Source organism: Oryx dammah, unplaced genomic scaffold (assembly GCF_014754425.2).
Source record: "Oryx dammah isolate SB20612 unplaced genomic scaffold, SCBI_Odam_1.1 HiC_scaffold_5, whole genome shotgun sequence".
NCBI classification, from domain to species: domain Eukaryota; kingdom Metazoa; phylum Chordata; class Mammalia; order Artiodactyla; family Bovidae; genus Oryx; species Oryx dammah.
Window position 1 is genome coordinate 93418915 of NW_024070189.1, and position 20340 is coordinate 93439254.

Sequence of the window (20340 nt, forward strand, 5' to 3'; positions counted from 1 at the left end):
AATAGGCAAGTGAGTTCTTGTTTACATGTGCACATGGGTGTGTGTGTGTGTCCATTTAATCCCACAGAGAAGATGCTGAAGTGTGCACAGAAATTGCAGAATTGTAGGCTGACACACCCTCACTGGTGCTTTCCACGTGGTGCTAGTGGCAAAGAATCCACCTGCCAAAGCAGGCGATCCAAGAGATGAGTGTTTGATCCCTGGGTTGGGAAGATCCTTTGGAGTGGGAAATGGCAATCCACTCCACTATTCTTGTCTGGAGAATTTCATGGACAGAGGAGCCTGGTGGCTACAGTCTATGGAGACGCAGAGTCAGATATGACTGAGCAACTAGGATCAGATTCTCATTGTTTTGATCTTCTTTATCTCTTTTTTACCTTAAATATTTTCTCCCCACTCACTTCAAGACAGAGGAGAGAGTTAAGATGGCTTTTGTGTCTGCTCCATGAGCCTATTCTCAATGATCATTTCCCCAGAGGTCTCAAAACTAGTGAACCTGCTGGGACTCCAGCTGCTGCTGTTGTCAGACCCTCCGAGTGAGGCACACCATCCCCTGAGTCACTGATCCCCTGGTCTGAGGTCACACTTAGGAGAAAGCGGTGCAGTCTGGCTGCTCACTTCCGACAGGGACATTGCTGAAGTGTGCACCCCTGGAGATACCCCTAAGCTCCTTAAATCCACAACCCTTAAACATTATGACCCACTGGACATCAGTCATCATTTAACCCTAAAATGAATGAGATATTCAGCCCATTATTCTGAAGGCCAAACAAGAAAAGGGGATAACATGTCAGACCAGGTTAATGCCCTTAATTTTTTATCCATTGCACTAATTTCTCCAGGAAAAAAAAAATGAGAACACTGCCTTAAAATCTGGACTTTATCCAACTGGGAAGCAGGCATGTTTCCGGTTTCGTTTCAGTAATGATGCCTAATAAGGGACCACCTGTGTGCTGTTCATGCTTTGTTGGTTGAAAGAATTGCTAGTGCCTCTGAAACATTTAACAACGTGTCTAGGCTTCCCTCATAGCTCAGTCGGTAAAGAATCTGCATGCAATGCAGGAGACCCCAGTTCGATTGCTGGGTAGGGAAGATCCCCTGGAGAAGGGATTGGCTACCCACACCAGTATTCTTGGGCTTTCCTTGTGGCTCAGCTGGCAAAGAATCCACCCGCAATGTGGGAGACCTGGGTTTGATACCTACGTTGGGAAGATTCCCCTGGACAAGGGGAAGGCTACCCACTCCGGTATTCTGGCCTGGAGAATTCCAGGGTCTCAAAGAGTCTGAGTGAGTTTCATTTCCACTTTGCATGTCCTCGGAAGAGTAAAGGGGTGCGTAGGAACCCCACACTTTGTTTCCACGAGCTGTTTCCATCTATACTAATTCCTTCTGGCATTTTAAATCTATAGCCATTTTCACGGGTGCTCTTGCACTGGAGGGCTACTGACCTCTGGGGTTAGAATTTCAGTCTTTCCAGAGTTTTATCTGTGTGAGGACCTTTGTGTGTCCAATCTTTGTCCATTCCAGCTGTCTCATTTCATGTTTTGTTTCCTCTTGGTTTCCTTCCATAACTTTAAAAGTAAGACATGGAATATTTTATGGAAATTATTTCAGGCACATACATCGTCTAGTTTGGCAAAAGCTACTTGCCTTCTACCAGAGTTAGGGCATCAGAAAGTGACTATCAGGGGATGATCTCAGACACCATGAGGGGAAAGAGGGAACCTGTTTTCTCCTTGAGGCCAGTGTTGAGGGTAGGGTGGCGGGAGTCTTGTTAATGTCAAAGGCTGCGGGTCCAACTTTGTTCCCTTCCTCCTGTACTGGACGCCAGAGAAATTTCTGGCCATCTCCATTTTGGACAAAAGAGCTGAAGGCATTATGTGATTGTCAAAGTTATTTCTAAAAGTCTCTGGGTTAGTCCATGATTGCATATGGTCAACTTCATTCTGTAAACATATTTTCATACCTAACAGTGTATCATGAATGTAATTTAAGTAAATGTATATCTACATGATTATTATTGAATGTCTGCAGAACTCATGTCATATAGATACGGCAACACTTTAGCCATTGTGATTAATGTTATATGACAATAGACATGTGGTAACTAACCCTTCTTAACAAGCTTGGGCATTTCTCTTATTGAGGTAATTGTAAAACTGCTGGGTCAAAGTGAAATCGTGTCCGACTCCTTGTGACCCCATGGACTGCAGCCTACCAGGCTCCTCCGTCCATGGGATTTTCCAGGTAAGAGTACTGGAGTGGGGTGCCATTTCCTTCTCCAGGGGATCTTCCCGACCCAGGGATCGAACCCGGGTCTCCTGCATTGTAGGCAGACGCAAAACACAGAGACATTCATATAGCTCTTGGTGTGTGTGGTGTGTGGTCAAGGACCTGCTGGGGAACTAGCACTTCACAAGCCAGCCAGCAGAGGGCAGTGTTACCCTTTTCCTGTGTTGTGCGGTGCTTAGCGCAGTCCTGTCCCAGTCTTTTGTGACCCCTTGGACTGTAGCCCGCCAGGCTCCTCTGTACAAAGGGATTCTCCAGGCAAGAATACTGAAGTGAGTTGCAATGCCCTCCTTCAGGAGGTCTTCCCAACCCAGGGATGGAACCCTTTTCCCACATCTTTACAAACTGAATATTCTATTTTGAACTTGGCTTCCTCGGTGACTCAGTGGTAAAGAGTCGCCTGTAATGCAGGAAACTTGGAGACGTGGGTTCGTTCCTGAGTCAAGAAGACCCCTTGGAGAAGGAAATGGCATCCTACTCCAGTATTCTCACCTGGAAATTTCCATGGCCAGAGGAACCTGTCTGGGGTCCAGTCCATGGGGTTGCAAAGAGTCAGACACAACTGAGCGTGTGTTCTGCATCACGTGAGAAACACAAATATAAAGCTATTTTAAGAATTATTTTAAGGCCATCATTTTAATGTGCACGTCTTTACTAATTAGAGTCACAGTATTGTTACCTATTGTTTTAGAACATTCTACCTGTTTGTAAAGGCATTTGTATGATCATAGCCTTTATCTTTAATGATATTTCTACAGAGTATTATTCTGTTGCTAATTTATTTTTTATTTTTTTACGAAAACTGTTTTTGTGCTATGCTGGGTCTTCATCGCAGTATGTGGGCTTTCTTAGCTCCCAGACCAGGGATTGAACCCATGTTCCCTGAACTAGAAAGTAAATAATTCCATGATTTGCATAAGAATTACCTGAGTCCACTGTGGGATGTTTGACCATCATTTATCCTCAGTCTGTTTTGCCGTTTAATCCTGTGTTGGTGTGGAGAATTCAAAAAGTATGAATTCCTCAGACCTTGCAGTTAAATTTTTTTTTTTTTTTTTTGGTTTTCCACTTTTGCTTTACTTTTCATCTAACTCCAGAATTTATCGGTATCCATCTATACTGAATATTTAAAAATAAATGCAATGCTTCACGGATATATAATTCACACAAAAAATTCAGCCTTATATACTGTACAGTTCAGTGACTTTTGCACACTCACAGAGGTGTGCAGCCTTCACTCCTATCTAATTTTAGAATATTTGTGTCACCTGAAAATGCAATTTCATGCTCATCATTAATTTCTTTCCATTTTCATCTGCTCTCAACACACATTGATAATCTACTGTCTCTTTAGATTTTCTAACTCTGGAAGTTTCATATAAAAAGGATTATGTAAAGTGTGACCTTTTGTGAGTGGCTTCTTTTGCTTAGTTTCTTTATTGATTATCTGTCTGGATGATCTATTCACTGTTGAAAGTGGGATATTAATGTCCCCTATTGTTATTGAATTGTTGTCTATTTCATTCCCTTATGATCTGTTAGTATTTGCTTAATACTTAATGCTTCCATGAAGTAGGATGTTAAGTAGTGACTTTTTCATACATGTGCTTTATCAAGTTGAGGAATCCCCTCTATTCCCAGTTTGCTGAGGTTTTGTTAGGAATGGATGTTAGGTTATTTGCCCTACATTGTTTGCAGTTATATGACTTTCTAAAATTGAAGTACAGTGATTTACAATATTGTGTTAATTTCAGGTGTTGCACTGTGGATAGTGTGGGCATTTCAACAATATTAACTCTTCCAGTCAAGAGGATGGGAAATCTTTCCATTTCTTTACATCATCTTTGGTTTCCACAATCAGTGTTTTATAGTTTTCAGCATTCAGCTCTTTCATCTCTTTTCTTAAGTTTATTCCAACTATTTTTTGTGTGTGTGTGATTTTATTTAAATTTTTTTAATTTTTAAAAATTTATTTCTAATCGAAGAATAATTCAAGGCTGTGGTTTTTTCAGTAGTCATGTATGGATGTGAGAGTTGGACTGTGAAGAAGGCAGAGTGCTGAAGAATTGATGCTTTTGAACTGTGGTGTTGGAGAAGACTCTTGAGAGTCCCTTGGACTGCAAGGAAATCCAACTAGTCCATTCTGAAGGAGATCAACCCTGGGATTTCTTTGGAAGGAATGATGCTAAAGCTGAAACTCCAGTACTTTGGCCACCTTATGCGAAGAGTTGACTCATTGGAAAAGACTTTGATGCTGGGAGGGATTTGAGGGCAGGAGGAAAAGGGGACGACAGAGGGTGAGATGGATGGATGGCATCACTGATTCGATGGACACGAGTCTGGGTGAACTCCGGGAGTTGGTGATGGACAAGGAGGCCTGGCGTGCTGCGATTCATGGGGTCGCAAAGAGTCGGACACGACTGAGCGACTGAACTGGACTGAACTGAAGAATAATGGCTTTACAATATTGTGTTGGTTTCTGCCAACATCAACATGAATCAGCCATAGGTACACATGTCCGCTCCCTTTTGAACCTCCCTCCCACCTCCCATCCCATCTTAACACCCCTCTAGGTTGTCACAGAGTACTGGTTTGAGCTCCCTGAGTGACAGAGCAAATTCCCACTGGCTATCTATGTATATGTTTCCCTGCTACTCTCTCTGTTCGTTCCACTCACTCCTTCCCCTGCTGTGTCCGCAAGTCTCTCCTCCATGTCTGCATCTCCATTCAGTTCAGTTCAGTTCAGTTCAGTTCAGTCGCTCAGTCGTGTCTGACTCTTTGAGACCCCATGAATCACAGCACAGCAGGCCTCCCTGTCTGTCAACAACTCCCGGAGTTCACTCAAACTCACGTCCATCAAGTCGGTGATGCCATCCAGCCATCTCATCCTCTGTCGTCCCCTTCTCCTCCTGCCCCCAATCTCTCCCAGCATCAGAGTCTTTTCCAATGAGTCAACTCTTCGCATGACGTGGCCAAAGTACTGGAGTTTCAACTTCAGCATCATTCCCTCCAGAGAAATCCCAGGACTGATCTCCTTTAGAATGGACTGGTTGGATCTCCTTGCAGTCCAAGGGACTCTCAAGAGTCTTCTCCAACACCACAGTTCAAAAGCATCAATTCTTCAGCGCTCAGCTTTCTTCACAGTCCAACTCTCACATCCATACATGACCACTGGAAAAACCATAGCCTTGGCTAGACGGACCTTTGTTGGCAAAGTAATGTCTCTGCTTTTCAATATGCTATCTATGTTGGTCGTAACTTCCCTTCCAAGGAGTAAGCGTCTTTTAATTTCATGGTTGCAGTCACCATCTGCAGTGATTTTGGAGCCCCAATAAATAAAGTCTGACACATGTTTCCACTGTTTCCCCATCTATTTCCCATGAACTGATGGGACCAGATGCCATGATCTTCGTTTTCTGAATGTTGAGCTTTAAGCCAACTTTTTCACTCTCCTCTTTCGGTTTCATCAAGAGGCTTTTAAGCTCCTCTTCACTTTCTGCCGTAAGGGTGGTGTCATCTGCATATCTGAGGTTATTGATATTTCTCCCGGCAATCCATTGCTGTCCTGCAAATGAATTCATCAGCACCATCTTTCTAGATTCCATGTAAATGGGATGTATTTTTTTTTACTTTGTCTTTCTGATACTTCATATTAGCATAAACAAATGCATCAGATTTCTGCATGTTAATAGTGTATCTTGCACTCTTGATGAATTCATCTATTAGTTTTAAGGATTTCTGCGTGGAGGATTTATGGCTCTGCGTAGTGTGTCATGTCATCTTCAAATAGACAGTTTTACCTCTTCCTTTACAGTTTGGATACATTTTAGCTCTCCAAAGGATAAATGGATAAGCAATGAAGCAAGATTCAGTCATTAAAAGAAAATAATTATTGGTATACATACAAGCTTTAAAAACATTATGCTAAGTGAAAGAAACCAGACACAAAAGGGGAAATATTATACAATTTCTTCCATAAAAAATGTCAGGAACAGGCAGATCTATAGACAGAATGTAGAGTAATGACTGGCAGGGATTGTGTTTAGGGAGAAATGGGGAGTGACTGTTTAACTTCCAACGGTTTTTTGCGATGATGAAAATATTCTGGCATTAGACAGTGCTGATGATTGCACAACATTCCATATGTCCTGAAACCCACTAACTTGTCTCCTTTGAAATGGTGAGTCATATGTTATGTGAATTGTACCTCAAAAATAAAGGCATTCACTATTTCCCACAACAAAGTGACAGAAGCTCCTGTGGTTCAAGGATTAAAAGCCTAAATCAACAATTCCATTAATGCTCTATGAGTTGTAGATTTTAATTTTCTCCCATAGTGAGCATGTTTCACCTATTGTCATCAGACAGTCATCACTTCAGTCAGTTCAGTCACTCAGTCGTGTCTGATTCTGCACACTAGGCTTCCCTGTCCTTCACTATTTCCTGGAGCTTGTTGAAACACATGTCCATCAGGTTGGCGATGCCATGCAACCATCTCATCCTCTGTCATCCCCTTCTCTTCCTGCCTTCAATCTTTCCCAGCATCAGGGTCTTTTCCAATGAGTCAGTTCTTCACACCAGGTGGCCAAAGTATTTCATTTTCAGCATCAATCCTTCCAATGAATATTCAGGACTGATCTCCTTTAGGATTGAGTGGTTTGATCTCCTTGCAGTCCAAGGGACTCTCAAAGTCTTCTCCAGGACCACAGTTCAAAAGCATCAAAGATGACAACACTACTTTCAGAACTGGACTGCATTTTGAATGGCAACTTGACCAATTAGCTTAGAATTCAGCCTCTTGTCTAGCCAGGTCCCATGTGTTGTGTGTGTTAGTCGCTCAGTCATGTCCCACTCTTTGCAACCCCATGGACTGTAGCCCACCAGGCTCCTCTGTCCAGGGGATTCTCCAGGCAAGAATACTGAAGTGGGTTGACATTCCCTTCTCCAGGGGATCTTCCCTACCCAGGGATCGAACCCTGGTCTCCTACATTGTATACAGATTCTTTACTGTCTGAGCCACCATGGAATCCAGTCAGACAGTCATATTCTTGATCAAAAGCACCCAACTGCAGGATGAGAAAAAAAAATTCCATGTTGTACCTTTTTGAGAATACAGGCATTTCCTTCCAGAAGCCACAAGCAAACTTTATGGGTCAGGTTTACCAAAACTTATAGCAAAGGCAAGGCTTTGAACAGTGTCTGGACTGTATTCAATTCCTTCTCTCCTTGTTTTCAGGATGAGAAAAAGTTCACGTCACTAGAATCCAAGAGATGAGAAACACCCAAACAAAACTCAGCTTCTACCAACAAGAAAGCTTGAGTTTGGGGAGGTGGGGAAGTGCTTGCTTTGTAAGTATAGCCCTTCCATCTCTAATTTGAATACAGTTTCCATTTCCCAATCTTTCTTCTCCTCTAACTTCACCCATTCCTGTATAAAATTCAATTTAGAAACAGTCCTGGGGAGCGCATGTCCTTGGAAAAGAAAAGAAGTCATGTGGTACAGTATGATATCCTGAATCCTGTGAGTTTTCCAGGTGGTCTTGGGCTCCTGATTAAACTGGGAGAGTTTGGCTCCAATAGTCTACATGATCAACGCTGGGTGACCAAGGAAGAGATGATAGAATGGCCTTTTGGATTTAAAGAGGTATGATATCTTTTCAAAATGAGATGTACACATTGTAAAACTATCAGAGAGTCCTCATATGAGATTATGTGTGCACTCATTAAGTCAGCACTAAATTCACCCTTTGATTGCAAAATCTTGATTTTATACTGTGTAGCCTACAGGTGTTCTGAGCCAAAGTCTAGCAGGAGCAGATTTGTATAGGTGATTATTATTTCTTCTTCCAGTTTTATTGAGATAGAAATGGCATGTAGCACTGTATTTTAAGGGGTACAGCATAATGATTTGGGTTATATACATCATGAAATAGTTACCTCCATAAGGTTAGTGAACATCCATCATCTCATGTAGATACGTAATCAGAGAAAAGAATTTTTTTCCTTGTGATGAGAACATTTAGGATTTACTCTTTTAACAACTTTCATGTATAACAGTGTTAATTATTTTGTTGTTGTACAGTACATCCCTAGGACTTAATTTTCTTATAACTGAAAGTTTGTATCTTTTAACAGTCTTCATCCAATTGCACCCCTCAACCTGCTGCTGGTAACCACAAATCTGAACTCTCTTAAGAGTTTGTTTTTGAATATGTGGCTTGTCATACTATGTTACTTTCCCTTTTTTAGTTCTTGTTACATAATATCATGATTCTTTCTATAGCTTTAAAAATGGTCACCACTATAGTTTGGATATATCACCATACAAAGATATTACAGAGCTGGTGACTATATTCCTCAGACTGTACATCTCATACCCATGACATTTATTTTGCAACTGGAAGTTTGTCTCTTCTAATCTTCCCCACCTGTTTCTGTTTTCCCCCCAGCTTCTTCCCCTCTGGCAACCACCTTTTTGTTTCCTGTATCTCTGAGTCTGGTTTTTTTGTTTTGATGGTCATTTATTCGTTTGTTAAACATACATGTGAAATCATGCAGTTGTCTTTTTCTGTCTGAGTTATTACATTTAGCATAATACCTCCTAGGTCCCCATGTTGCCACAACTGGTAAGATTTCATTCTTTATTATGACAGAATAATATTCCAGTGTGTGTGTGTATATATATATATATATATATACACTTACCATACTTTCTTCATCGATTCATGCATTGATGGGCACTTGGGTTACTTCCATATATTGGCTATGGAAACTAACGATACAATGAATACAAGGGCACTATATATCTTTTCTAATTAGTGGTGTTGTTTTCTTCGCAGAAAAGATATATGTGATTATTTTAAATTTGAGTGTATTTATTTATGCAGAAGTTGCGTGAGTGAAATGAATAAAGGTAGTGGATGTATCAGATATCCTGAACCTTATTAATATATGGTACAGGTCCTACTTCTGTTTAGATAAATTCAAGTAAGTTTTGGATATGAAATATCTCTTTTTAGATACCATTTACATTATTCTTTTTTTTTTTTTTTCGCATACCCCTTGATCATCAACCTAGACAGCATACTCAAAAGCAGAGACATCACTTTGCCAACAATGGTCCATCTAGTCAAAGCTATGGTTGTTCCAGTAGTCATGTATGGATGTGAGAGTTGAACTATAAAGAAGGCTGAGCACCGAAGAACTGATGCTTTGAACTGTGGTACTGGAGAAGACTCTTGAGAGTCCCTTGGACTGTAAGGAGATCCAATCAGTCCATCCTAAAGGAAATCAGTCCTGAATATTCATTGGAAGGACCGATGCTGAAGCTGAAACTCCAATGCTTTGGCCACCTGATACGAAGAACTGACTCATTGGAAAAGACCCTGATGCTGGGAAAGACCGAAGGTGGGAGAAGGGGATGACAGAGGATGAGATGGTTGGATGGCATCACAGACTCGATGGACATGAGTCTGAGTAAACTCTGGGAGTTGGTGATGGACAGGGAAGCTTGGCATGCTGCAGTCCATGGGGTCACAAATAGTCGGACACGACTGAGCAACTGAACTGAACTGATCATCAATCTTCATTCTACTTAGTTACCTAAAATATTAGCCACAGTTTCCTTTAATTTTTTGCACAGATAAAAAACCCCTGGTACTTTTTTGTTTGATTTACAAATAATAATGCTTTGTACCTTTAGTATGTTGCTAATTTTCTGACAAACCAGTGCCAAAGCTGAGTCTGGACCGCAGAAGTGGGTTAGAAAAAATCTGTGCTTTGTAACATGCATTTATAGTCAACTCTTCCTGGCCAACACTTTATATATACATATAAATTTTTTTCTTTAAAAAATTTTTTTTAATTGAAGGACAATTATTTTACAGTATAGGTTGGTTTCTGCCAAACATCAACATGAGTCAGGCATTGGTATATATATTTCCCCTCCCTCTTCAACCTTCTTCCCCTCCTACCCCTTTAGGTTTTTAAAGAGCCCCAGTTTGAGTTCCTTGAGTCATACAGCAAATTCCCATTGGCTATCTGTTTTACATTACACTTACTTTTTAAAGATACTTTTCATAGTGTGTCTACTTCTCACATGAATAGGTTCTCTTACCTGCAATCTTCTACCCAGCTAAGTGTGAAAGCATAGTAAAATATTTCTCTATATATAAAATCTCAGTATCATGACCACATAGATATTTGCATGGATAGAATTTGGAATGAAGTGGTTATATAGGAGAAAAACAAGATATGGTGCCAGGAATGTATGAAATAAAAGAAATAATTTTGTAAAAATTTGGTTGTCTCTGTTAATAGTTAAGAAGAAAGAAAGAAGTGAATAACCCTAGGGTCCCACACGTAGATGTCTAGTTAATATCACAGGGTAGGGGCTGGTAGGAGACAGAGAGATGTAACTAGATGAAATAGCCTTTCTTCTCCTGGGAGAACTGCAGATTTCCTGTGTTAGCAGCTAAGAACATGCAAAACTGTGACCAATGAGTCCCAATTTTTTCTTTCATATACCAAAATCTGTGTGTAGCCAGAGCTACAACTCAGGATTCAGAAAAATTCTACAAGGAAGGCCAATGTGCTGCTTTACTTGTGTTTTTTTGTCCAGAGAGACACATTTCCAACCACACGGGTATAAAACTTTAATCACCCAATGATAACTTCATCACTTTCCCCTTCTTCTTTTTTTTTTTTAAATTTTTATTTTTACTTTATTTTACTTTACAATACTGTATTGGTTTTGGCATACATTGACATGAATCCGCCACGGGTGTACATGAGCTCCCAAACATGAACCCCCCTCCCACCTCCCACCCCACATCATCCCTCCGGATCATCCCTGTGCACCAGCCCCAAGCATCCTGAATCCTGCATCGAACATAGACTGTCGATTCGTTTCTTACATGATAGTATACATGTTTCAATGCCATTCTCCCAAATCATCCCACCCTCTCCCTCTCCCTCAGAGTCCAAAAGTCCGCTCTACACATCTGTGTCTCTTTTGCTGTCTTGCATACAGGGTCATCATCTTTCTAAATTCCATACATATGTGTTAGTATACTGTATTGGTGTTTTTCTTTCTGGCTTACTTCACTCTGTATAATTGGCTCCAGTTTCATCCATCTCATTAGAACTGATTCAAATGTATTCTTTTTAATAGCTGAGTAATACTCCATTGTGTATATGTACCACAGCTTTCTTATCCATTCATCTGCTGATGGACATCTAGGTTGTTTCCATGTCCTGGCTATTATAAACAGTGCTGCGATGAACATTGGGGTACATGTGTCTCTTTCTATTCTGGTTTCCTCAGTGTGTATGCCCAGCAGTGGGATTGCTCGGTCATAAGGCAATTCTATTTGCAATATTTTAAGGAATCTCCACACTGTTCATAGTGGCTGTACTAGTTTGCATTCCAACCAACAGTGTAAGAGTGTTCCCTTTTCTCCACACCCTCTCCAGCATTTATTGCTTGCAGACTTTTGGATCGCAGCCATTCTGAGTGGTGTGAAGTGGTACCTCATTGTGGTCTTGATTTGCATTTCTCTAATAATGAGTGATGTTGAGCATCTTTTCATGTGTTTGTTAGCCATCTGTATGTCTTCTTTGGAGAAATGTCTATTTAGTTCTTTGGCCCATTTTTTGATTGGGTCATTTATTTTTCTGGAATTGAGCTGCTTAAGTTGCTTGTATATTTTTGAGATTAGTTGTTTGTCAGTTGCTTCATTTGCTATTATTTTCTCCCATTCAGAAGACTGTCTTTTCACCTTGCTTATATTTTCCTTTGTTGTGCAGAAGCTTTTAATTTTAATTAGATCCCATTTGTTTATTTTTGCTTTTGTTTCCAGTATTCTGGGAGGTGGATGATAGAGGATACTGCTGTGATTTATGTCGGAGAGTGTTTTGCCTCTGTTCTCCTCTAGGAGTTTTATAGTTTCTGGTCTTACATTTAGATCTTTAATCCATTTTGAGTTTATTTTTGTGTGTGGTGTTAGAAAGTGATCTAGTTTCATTCTTTTACAAGTGGTTGACCAGTTTTCCCAGCACCACTTGTTAAAGAGATTGTCTTTACTCCATTGTATATTCTTGCCTCCTTTGTCAAAGATAAGGTGTCCATATGTGTGTGGATTTATCTCTGGGCTTTCTATTTTGTTCCATTGATCTATATTTCTGTCTTTGTGCCAGTACCATACTGTCTTGATGACTGTGGCTTTGTAGTAGAGCCTGAAGTCAGGCAAGCTGATTCCTCCAGTTCCATTCTTCTTTCTCAAGATTGCTTTGGCTATTCGAGGTTTTTTGTATTTCCATATAAATCTTGAAATTATTTGTTCTAGTTATGTGAAAAATACCGCTGGTAGCTTGATAGGGATTGCATTGAATCTGTAGATTGCTTTGGGTAGTATACTCATTTTCACTATATTGATTCTTCCAATCCATGAACATGGTATATTTCTCCATCCATTAGTATCCTCTTTGATTTCTTTCATCAGTGTTTTATAGTTTTCTATATATAGGTCTTTAGTTACTTTAGGTAGATATATTCCTAAGTATTTTATTCTTTTCATTGCAATGGTGAATGGAATTGTTTCCTTAATTTCTTTTTCTACTTTCTCATTATTAGTGTATAGGAATGCAAGGGATTTATGTGTGTTGATTTTATATCCTGCAACTTTACTATATTCATTGATTAGCTCTAGTAATTTTCTGGTGGAGTCTTTAGGGTTTTCTATGTAGAGGATCATGTCATCTGCAAACAGTGAGAGTTTTACTTCTTCTTTCCCAATTTGGATTCCTTTTATTTCTTTTTCTGCTCTGATTGCTGTGGCCAAAACTTCCAGAACTATGTTGAATAGGAGCGGTGAAAGTGGGCCCCCTTGTCTTGTTCCTGACTTTAGGGGAAATGTTTCCATTTTTCACCATTGAGGATAATGTTTGCTGTGGGTTTGTCATATATAGCTTTTATTATGTTGAAGTATGTTCCTTCTATTCCTGCTTTCTGGAGAGTTTTTATCATAAATGGATGTTGAATTTTGTCAAAGGCCTTCTCTGCATCTACTGAGATAATCATATGGCTTTTATTTTTCAATTTGTTAATGTGGTGAATTACATTGATTGATTTGTGGATATTGAAGAATCTTTGCATCCCTGGGATAAAGGCCACTTGGTCATGGTGTATGATCTTTTTAATGTGTTGTTGGATTCTGATTGCTAGAATTTCGTTGAGGATTTTTGCATCTATGTTCATCAGTGATATTGGCCTGTAGTTTTCTTTTTTTGTGGCATCTTTGTCAGATTTTGGTATTAGGGTGATGGTGGCCTCATAGAATGAGTTTGGAAGTTTACCTTCCTCTGCAATTTTCTGGAAGACTTTGAGTAGGATAGGTGTTAGCTCTTCTCTAAATTTTTGGTAGAATTCAGCTGTGAAGCCATCTGGATCTGGACTTTTGTTTGCTGGAAGATTTCTGATTACAGTTTCAATTTCTGTGCTTGTGATGTGTCTGTTAAGATTTTCTATTTCTTCCTGGCTCAGTTTTGGAAAGTTGTACTTTTCTAAGAATTTGTCCATTTCTTCCACGTTGTCCATTTTATTGGCATATAATTGCTGATAGTAGTCTCTTATGATCCTTTGTATTTCTATGTTGTCTGTTGTGATCTCTCCATATTCATTTCTAATTTTACTGATTTGATTTTTCTCCCTTTGTTTCTTGATGAGTCTGGCTAATGGTTTTTCAATTTTATTTATCCTTTCAAAGAACCAGCTTTTGGCTTTGTTGATTTTTGCTATGGTCTCTTTTGTTTCTTTTGCATTTATTTCTGCCCTAATTTTTAAGATTTCTTTCCTTCTACTAACTCTGGGGTTCTCCATTTCTTCCTTTTCTAGTTGCTTTATGTGTAGAGTTAGGTTATTTATTTGACTTTTTTCTTGTTTCTTGAGGTATGCCTGTATTGCTATGAACTTTCCTCTTAGCACTGCTTTTACAGTGTCCCACAGGTTTTGGGTTGTTTTCATTTTCATTTGTTTCTATGCATATTTTGATTTCTTTTTTTATTTCTTCTGTGATTTGTTGGTTATTCAGAAGCGTGTTGTTCAGCCTCCATATGTTGGAATTTTTAATAGTTTTTCTCCTGTAATTGAGATCTAATCTTAATGCATTATGGTCAGAAAAGATGCTTGGAATGATTTTGATTTTTTTTTGAATTTATCAAGGTTAGATTTATGGCCCAGGATGTGATCTATCCTGGAGAAGGTTCTGTGAACACTTGAGAAAAAGGTGAAATTCATTGTTTTGGGGTGAAATGTCCTATAGATATTAATTAGGTCTAACTGGTCTATTGTATCATTTAAAGTTTGTGTTTCTTTGTTAATTTTCTGTTTAGTTGATCTGTCCATAGGTGTGAGTGGGGTATTAAAATCTCCCACTATTATTGTGTTACTGTTAATTTCCCCTTTCATACTTGTTAGCATTTGTCTTACATATTGCAGTGCTCCTATGTTGGGTGTATATATATTTATAATTGTTATATCTTCTTCTTGGATTGATCCTTTGATCATCATGTAGTGGCCTTCTTTGTCTCTTTTCACAGCCTTTGTTTTAAAGTCTATTTTATCGGATAAGAGTATTGCCACTCCTGCTTTCTTTTGGTCTCTATTTGCGTGATATATCTTTTTCCAGTCCTTCACTTTCAGTCTGTATGTGTCCCTTGTTTTGAGGTGGGTTTCTTTTAGGCAGCATATATAGGGGTCTTGTTTTTGTATCCATTCAGCCAGTCTTTGCCTTTTGGTTGGGGCTTTCAACCCATTTACGTTTAAGGTAATTATTGATAAATATGATCCCGTTGCCATTTACTTTATTGTTTTGGGTTCGGGTTTATACACCCTTTTTGTGTTTCCAGTCTAGAGAATATCCTTTAGCATTTGTTGGAGAGCTGGTTTTGTGGTGCTGAATTCTCTCAGCTTTTGCTTGTCTGTAAAGCTTTTGATTTCTCCTTCGTATTTGAATGAGATCCTTGCTGGATACAGTAATCTGGGCTGTAGGTTATTTTCTTTCATCACTTTAAGTATGTCTTGCTATTCCCTCCTGGCCTGAAGAGTTTCTGTTGAAAGATCAGCTGTTATCCTTATGGGAATCCCCTTGTGTGTTATTTGTTGTTTTTCCCTTGCTGCTTTTAATATTCGTTCTTTGTGTTTGATCTTTGTTAATTTGATTAATATGTGTCTTGGGGTGTTTTGCCTTGGGTTTATCCTATTTGGAACTCTCTGGGTTTCTTGGACTTGGGTGGTTATTTCCTTCCCCATTTTAGGGAAGTTTTCAACTATTATCTCCTCAAGGATTTTCTCATGGTCTTTCTTTTTGTCTTCTTCTGGGACTCCGAAATTCGAATGTTGGAGCGTTTCATATTGTCCTGTAGGTCTCTGAGGTTGTCCTCATTTCTTTTAATTCGTTTTTCTTTTTTCCTCTCCGATTCATTTATTTCTACCATTCTATCTTCTATTTCACTAATCCTATCTTCTGCCTCCGTTATTCTATTTGTTGCCTCCAGAGTGTTTCTGATCTCATTTATTGCATTATTCATTATATATTGACTTTTTTATTTCTTCTAGGTCCTTGTTAAACCTTTCTTGCATCTTCTCAATCCTTGTCTCCAGGCTATTTATCTGTGATTCCATTTTTATTTCAAGATTTTGGATCATTTTCACTATCAATATTTGGAATTCTTTCTCAGGTAGATTCCCTATCTCTTCCTCTTTGGTTTGGTTTGGTGGGCATTTCTCCTGTTCCTTTACCTGCTGAGTATTCCTCTGTCTCTTCATCTTGGTTATATTGCTGCGCTTGGGGTGGCCTTTCTATATTCTGGGAATTTGTGGAGTTCTCTTTATTATGGAGTTTCCTCACTATGGGTGCCCTTTCTTCTTAAAAAGGAGACTGAGGGCATAGGCAGAGTCATTGTGTACCAGCTTCTCAATTCATGCATTTATTCATTATTAGATCTACACATTTTATTGTCATAAATATATATAAATTTTACCATTTTAATCAGTCTTATGTGTAGAAGTCAGTGCTATTAAGTACATTTCAATGGTTGTGCAATCATTTCCATTATCCATGTGCAAAAATTTATCATTATTAAACTCTTTAGACATTAAAAAATAACACCCCTATACTCCCTGGAAGTCCCTTGTGAGCATTCTCCCACCTCTTTTGTCTAAGAACTTGTTTATTCCTTGGCACCTCGTGAGTAGAACCATACAGTACTTGTCCTCTGGGGGTCTGGCTTATTTCAATTCCCATAACATTTTCAAGATTCATCCATTTTGCAGCATGTGTTAAGACAATTTCATTATTTTAAAAAGGTTGAATAGTGCTTCGTTGCATATAGATACCACCTTTTATCATTTCATTTGTCCTTCAGTGGACATTTGGGCTGCTTCCTTCCTTTAGGTTATTGTAATAGTGTACAAATATCTACTTAAGGCACTGCCTTCGTATCTTTTGGGTATATATCGATATTTAGAAGGGGATATCATATTCTTATGGTAATGTTATGTGTAATTTTTTGAGAAACTGACACTGCTTTTCACTTAAGTTATACCATTTATACTCCTTCCAGTAATGTATGAAATTCCAATTATTTAACATCCTTAGTGACATTTGTTATTTTAACTATTATTTTGTAGAATAGCCATCCTAGGGGTTCAGTTCAGTTCAGTTCAGTCACTAAGTTGTGTCCAGCTCTTTGCGACCCCATGAATCGCAGCACGCCAGGCCTCCCTGTCCATCACCAACTCCCGGAGTTCACTCAAACTTATGTGCATCAAGTCGGTGATGCCATCCAGCCATCTCATCCCCTGTCGTCCCCTTCTCCTCCTGCACCCAATCCCTCCCAGTATCAGGGTCTTTTCCAATGAGTCAACTCTTCGCATGAGGTGGCCAAAGTATTGGAGTTTCAGCTTCAGCATCAGTCCTTCCAATGAGCACCCAGGGCTGATCTCCTTGCAGTCCAAGGGACTCTCAAGAGTCTTCTCCAACACCAGTTCAAAAGCATCAATTCTTCGGCGCTCAGCCTTCTTCACAGTCCAACTCACATCCATACATGACTACTGGAAAAACCATAGCCTTGACTAGACAGACCTTTGTTGGCAAAGTAATATCTCTGCTTTTGAATATGCTATCAATGTTGGTTGTAACTTTCCTTCCAAGGAGTAAGCATCTTTTAATTTCATGGCTGCAATCACCATCTGCAGTGATTTTGGAGCCCAAAAAAATAAAGTCTGACACGTTTCCACTGTTTCCCCATCTATTTCCCCTGAAGTGATGGGACCAGATGCCATGATCTTATAAAGGGGTTATCTCATGATTTAGTTTGCATTTTGTAAAACATATTGGTTTTGAGCATAATTTCATGTATTTAATACCTGTTTGTATATCTTCTTTGGAGACATGTCCACACACATCCTTTGTTCAAAGTTTAATTGGGTTATATTTTTTTTGTGTGGGTTTGTAGTACTGGATTGATTCCAGATATTAATCCCCTATCAAATGAAGATGTACAAATATTTTCTCCCTTTTGTTCCACTGTGCCTTCACTTTCTTGATACTTACCTTGATACAGGAAAGACTTTAATTTGGATAAAACCAAACTTACCATTTTTAAATTTTGCCTTTACTCATGTACTAAGGAGAGTAAAGAGTTGGGAAGAATCAGTGCCTTTGTTAACTGAACCACAAATAAGCACACCCATTTCCACCACTTTAGAAGATTCTTTTTTTTTTATTTTCCCGAAAGCATTGTCCCTTGTTATAGTCTTAACTTAGTTTGTTTGAAGGTAATATCAGAGGGGATGAATATACACATCACAGAAATGGTGACAATATTCAAATGTGATAAAAATAAATCGTGAAAATGAAATGCTGAGTCTTTCTCCCCAGGTGCCCAGCATTGTGTCCAGTGCCCAGACCAAGAGTACCCAAACAGGAAGAGAGATCGCTGCCTCCCCAAAGTCCTGACCTTTGTGGCCTTAGAGGGTTCTCTGGGGATGTCCCTGGCCTGCACAGCTCTTTACTTCTCTGTCCTCATGGCTGTGGTTTTGTGGGTCTTTGTGAAGCACCAAGACACCTCCACAGTCAAGGCCAATAACCGGGCTCTCAGCCATGTCCTGCTCATCTCCCTCCTCCTGTGCTTCCTCTGCTCCTTATTCCATCAATCACCCCCAAACAGCCACCTGCATCCTCCAACAGATCACGTTTGGAGCTGTGTTCACTGTGGCTGTGGCCACTGTTTTAGCCAAAACCCTGGCTGTGACCCAGGCATTCAAGGCCAGGAAACCAGGAAGAACCATGAGACGATCGCTGGTAACAGGAGCTACTATGTCTTTCCAATGTGCTCCTTGACCCAGTGATTATCTGTGGAGGCTGGCTGGGAATGTCTCCCCCTTTCCTTGAGATGGACACTCACTCTGAACCCAAGGAGCTCCTCATGGTGTGCAACAGGGCTTAGTCACTGCCTTCTACCATGTCCTGGGCTACCTGGGCTCCTTAGCCCTGGGGACCTTGTCCTCAGCTTTCCTGGCCAGGAACCTGCCTGACACCTTGAGTAAAGCCAATTTCCTGACCTTCAGTATGCTGGTGCTCCTCAGTATCTGGGTCACCTTCCTCCCCGTGTCTGCCACAGCACCAAGGGCAAGGTCATGGTGGCTGTGGAGATCATCTCCATCTTGGCCTCCAGTGCTGGGCTCCTAGGCTGTTATCTTTGCCCCAAAGTGCTACATTACCCTCCGAAGACTTGAGAAGAACTCTCTGAAAGGTTTAAAGTATCAAACAGATTCTAAGAGAAATCTGCATTCAGGTTTTAACTCATAGTAAATTGCTATTACACTTGGCTTTTGAACAGTATACCAGATACATACTTTTTATTCATTCCAGTAACAGAAAGCAGGAAGTTGCTATTACACCTGGTTTTTGAGCTGTATAGATATTCCAGATAGATATTCCTTACTCATTCCAACAATAGCATCAGAATTGCCTTACATCTATTTCACAGAGGATCTGTTTTCTCTTTTTAAAAGTCTCACTTAGAGTTATGGATAGATGTTCTATCTCAGTTTAATGGCTCCTCAAAGCACCTGCTACTGAATCTAGCTGGGTCCTCCATCATTAAGTATACAGGAGTGAAGTGATCAGAGAAGGCAATGGCACCCCACTCCAGTACTCTTGCCTGGAAAATCCCATGGACGGAGGAGCCTGGTAGGCTGCAGTCCATGGGGTTGCTAAGAGTCGGACACGACTGAGCAAATTCGCTTTCACTTTTCACTTTCATGTATTGGAGAAGGAAATGGCAACCCACTCCAGTGTTCTTGCCTGGAGAATCCCAGGGACGGGGGAGCCTGGTGGACTGCCATCTATGGGGTCAGAGTCAGACACGACTGAAGCGACTTAGCAGCAGCAGCAGCAAAGTGATAGTGAAGTCGCTCAGTCGTGTCCGACTCTGTGCGACCCCATGGACTGTAACCTACCAGTCTCCTCCATCCATGGGATTATCCAGGCAAGAATACTGGAGTGGGTTGCCATGTCCTTCTCCAGGGGATCTTCCCGACCCAGAGATTGAACCTGGGTCTAGTATACAGTAAGTACATCCTTATTGTTTCCTCCATTCCTGTATCCAGAAAGTTCATTTTATCTGTAAAAACATTTCAGGCCACCCTTTACTGTATTATGTCTGACAAGAGGAAAGATTCCTATTAGGCGAAAATGCTGAAGGTATACATGCTTTTCACACATTAGTCCAATTCTTTCAGAGATTTTTATTGAAAATAAAATTTTAACTGAAAAATAATTTTTTTCTGAATGCAGAAAGTAGCCAATGAAATACTGGTAGCTTATGGCAGATTCATGTTGATGTTTGACAGAAAACAACAGAATTCTGTAAAGCAATTATCCTTCAATTAAATAATTAAATTTTTAAAACTACTGGTAGTATATTTTCTTCATTCAAATCATAATTTTGTGATTTACTTAAAATAGAAACTTAATCTTAACTTCT

The 20340-nt window shown here is 39.8% G+C and overlaps 1 pseudogene; it reads left to right on the forward strand.

Moving 5' to 3' along the window:
• The first annotated feature begins 10787 nt into the window (after positions 1 to 10787).
• On the forward strand, positions 10788 to 19160 carry LOC120864570 (annotated as a pseudogene).
• The last annotated feature ends 1180 nt before the right edge of the window (positions 19161 to 20340 follow it).